Source organism: Pistacia vera, unplaced genomic scaffold (assembly GCF_008641045.1).
Source record: "Pistacia vera cultivar Batoury unplaced genomic scaffold, PisVer_v2 Contig423, whole genome shotgun sequence".
Taxonomy (NCBI): domain Eukaryota; kingdom Viridiplantae; phylum Streptophyta; class Magnoliopsida; order Sapindales; family Anacardiaceae; genus Pistacia; species Pistacia vera.
The window spans coordinates 816,999-821,393 of record NW_022196250.1 but is presented as its reverse complement, the minus strand read 5'-3'; positions in this window follow the sequence as shown (position 1 = coordinate 821,393).

Below are 4,395 nucleotides of genomic sequence, written 5' to 3'. Positions count from 1 at the left end.
AAAGTCAACTGATACAATTCTCTAGAGCAAAATAGTCCAATCCAATAGCAACATCTCTCACAGTAGCAGATCCTAACTGGTTTATTGACTCCGAAGCAACTCATCACATAACTCCTGATCTCCAAAATCTCTCTCTCAAAAATCAGTACACTGGATCAGAATCCCTGCAAGTTGGCAGTGGCCAATGTTTGAATATTTCTCATACAGGTTTGACTACTCTCCCTTCTTTTTGTGTTGACAGATCCTTACATCTCAAAAATATTCTTTGTGTTCCACATGTGACAAAAAATCTGGTTAGTATATCCAAAATAACAAGGGACAATAATGTTTTGGTTGAATTTTCTACCGATACTTGTGTTATTAAGGACAAGGATTCACAGGTGGTTCTTCTTAAAGGCTTCGAGCATAATGGCTTATACCAGCTTGATGTTCCCACTGGAAATGGTGTAAGTCAGCGAGATGTATCCAGGTCATCTAATTCATCTCAATCCTATCTGTCACAAGCATCAGCCACCTCTTCAGCATCCTCTCACAAACCGATGACTACCCTTGGTTGTTCAGCAAGTGAATTAGTTTCCTATAATAAATCTGGTATAGTTGAAAATAAAAGTCAATCTTCATCACATACTGGTCACAGTGATCTCTGGCATAGGAGGCTTGGTCATCCTCATTTTTCTGCTCTAAAATGTCTTGTTCCAGTATTGAATGTAAAGGATAATACAGTGAATAAAACAGAGTTTTGTGAAGCCTGTCAATATGGCAAACTTCATCATAATTCTTTTCCCCCTTCTGTCACTCGATCATCAAACCCTTTTGAGTTGGTTTTTGCTGATGTTTGGGGACCTGCGCCTATAGTTTCTGCTACAGGTTTTCGGTATTATCTCTTGTTTGTTGATGACTACACTAGATACTTTTGGATATATCCTCTTAAACTAAAATCTGAAGTTACCACTGTTGTTCAGCAATTTAATCAGCTTGTGTCGCAACAATTTAATAGTAAAATAAAGGTGTTTCAATCTGATTGGGGAGGCGAGTTCAGACCTTTGGCTTAGTTTTTTGTTCAACAGGGTATCCACTTTCATCACCCTTGTCCGCACACACATCAACAAAATTGCAAGATTGAACGTAAACATCGCCATGTAACAGAAACGGGGTTGACTTTGCTGGCACAAGCTTCTCTTCCTCTTCGCTTCTGGTGGTTTGCATTTCACACAACAGTATACTTGATTAATCACCTACCTTCCTCTGTGATATCAAATCAGGTTCCCTATTCTCTTTTATTTCAAAAGTCACCAGCTTATAATGACCTTCGAACTTTCGGCTGCCAGTGTTTTCCTTTTATTAGACCGTATCAGAAGCACAAATTTGATATTCACACTGAACAGTGTATTTTTCTTGGCTATAGTTCACATCATAAGGGGTATTTATGTCTCAATTCTAGTGGCAAGGTGTATACTGTACAGAGTGTTAAATTCAATGAGGCAGTTTTTCCTTTTTCTACTAATTTTCTCGATGCTTCTAATTCAGGATCTGAAGCAACTAGTGAACTTGTTTTGACACAACCTTGGCGACTTCCTATCAACTTATCCTCCTCTGTTGATCCCTCTAATACATGTTGCTATCAAGACATTTTTTCTGGGGCCTTCTCACAACAAGATCCTCAAAAGAGCTCTACCTCCTGTAGCAATTCTATTGGTTCTCCCATTCACTCATCAGTACATCCCTCAATCAGACTGGAAGTTGATCTTCAGTCCTACCAAACTCATGCTTCTTCCTCCTGTGCACTGCCACCTTCTTCCTTGACACAAAATTGTTACTCCATGCTCACCAGAAGCAAGACAACTACTCAAAATACTGCTCTTCTCAGTTCTGTCGCTCCTTTTCTACACACAAAACCTGTATCTGTTACATTAGCGTTAAATAATCCCTTATGGTTGAAAGCCATGACAGAGGAATATGAGGCTCTTCAACGTAATCAAACCTGGTCCTTAGTCCCCTACACAACTGATATGACCTTAGTGGCTAACAAGTGGGTTTTTAAGGTTAAATTAAATGCCGATGGTAGCCTTCAATGCTACAAGGCCAAACTCGTTGCCAAGGGGTTTCATCAGACACCTGGTCTCGATTATTTTGAAACTTTCTCTCCCGTGATCAAGGCTTCTACAATCAGAGTAATTCTTTCTTTGGCAGTACACCACTGCTGGGATATACAGCAGGTTGACTTGAATAACGCATTTTTAAATGGTGAGCTTTCTGAGTTTGTCTTCATGCCTCAACCGGAAGGTTTTCTTGACACATCCAAACCTTATCATGTCTGTAAGCTTCACAAGGCTCTCTACGGTTTAAAGTAGGCACCATGGTCTTGGTTTGATAGACTCAAATCTACCCTATTACAGAAACATTTCAAGAACTCCTCCTCTGACTCCAGTCTCTTCTACTACTCTCAAGACTCAATTATTGTCTACATTCTAGTGTATGTTGACGATATCTTACTCACTGGAAATGACAAATCCTTTATTCAACAAGTTGTTGCTGATCTGGACGCCACTTTTGGTCTTAAAATTCTTGGGTCTGTTCATTACTTCTTAGGAATTTCCGTGAATCAAATTCCTCATGGATTACAGCTAAACCAGAGCAAGTATGCTCAAGAGCCTCTTCTTTTCAAGTTGCTGATATTCTCACCAAACCATTGTCCAACTCTCGTTTTCAGTTTCTGCATGATCAACTTTGTATTTTCGCTTCTCTCTCTGAATTTCTGCTTGAGGGATGATTAGTGTCTCAAGAACAAGCATCAAATCCCAGGGACGAACATCTTGCTGAGGGACGAAAATCTTGCTAATGAGTTTGATCTGAGTTGAAGTCACCAATCGTGAGGTCTGTAATATCGTCGGTTTCTCCTTTTGTTTACTGGAAAAGTTTTTTTTTTTGGCTTGAGGGACGATGTTAACATGCATGCAAGCCTCAAAAGAATCAAGCAAGAAATGACATTCTTCTGTGTCGTTTTCACTTACTTTTTCATCTCAGCAATTGTTCACGGAGCCTTTCTTCCACGTGAGTTTCTTCTTCTTCAACTCAGGAAGTATGAGCTGTAACCGTTTTCATGTGAGCCTCTCTTCATCAACTCCAGAAGTGTGAGCTATAATAGTTTCACGTGAGCCTCTCTTCGTCAACTCAGGAAGTGTGAGCTATAATAGTTTCACGTGAGCTTACCTTCATCAACAAAGGAAGAGTGAACTGTAAAAGAAAAAATTCCAGCTGAATCGAAGGGTTCACAGAAAAAGTTTTGTGTTTGTTTGTTATTCTAATGAACGATTGAGATTTAAAGTTGACAAGGATTGTAACAATCTTTCCTATAAAGTGTAAAGAGTTGTGTTTTCTGTATAACGAAAAAATAAAAGTTTCTCATTTCTAATTCCAGAAAAGTTTTCAGCTTACTCTGTTTTTTTCTTGTTTGTTATTTTCTCTCTTTACTCTATTCTTGAGTCGTTGATAGTAGGTCATATCCTGACAACTGATTGAAGAATTTTCAACTTATATTATTTTATATAATTAACAAGACAATAATATAACTTATAAAATTATATTATACTTTAGTGATACTATTATAATTTGAATTATTATATAATTAATATATAGATATATTGTTCTTTAATCAACGAAGTGACCAGTTGCTGCCCTTTGTGCACAAAATTTAGATTTCTAAGAGTGCTCCAAGTTTGGGTTTCTAATTGTAGCTTATTCCATAAAGAGATAGGAAAGTTGATTCACTTGAAATATTTATGGATAAGGATTCAAGCTGTGGATTATTTGCCATCATCAATTGCCAACTTCTTATATTCCTCTGCCAAATGAAATTTCTATGATACAAGAGTTTGAGACATTGAATTGGATTCTTTACATGGAACTTGCACATAGCGAGTTTGAAAAACCTTCTGACTCTGAATCATGTATGCTTTGAAAGCTGGACTAAGATAAATTCGAGTTGCAAATCGAAGTCGATCCTTCAAGAGAAATGTCACCTTTCAGTTTCGACACTGTTGCAAAACTGAGAAGCCTTCGAATTTTATCAATTCGGTTACGGGACGATCATTCCTTCTCTTCTCTACAACCACTCCGGCATTGCCTGTGTCTTGTAGATTTGAGCTTACATAGGAAGATAGAGAAACTACCAAGCGGCATGGATGAAGTTTTACCAAAGCTTGAAGGCCTATGTTTATCGTGTTAACTGGATGTCGTCATTAGAGAAGTTAGAAATCTCATGTTTCTTGTTTTATGATACAACTCTTTTATGGAAAAGAAGCTGATCTTTAGAGCCAATGGTTTTCCTCAGCTTGAAGTTCTAGAATTCGAACATTTAATGCAATTCGAGGATATGCCCAAGCTTAAAGGGTTGAA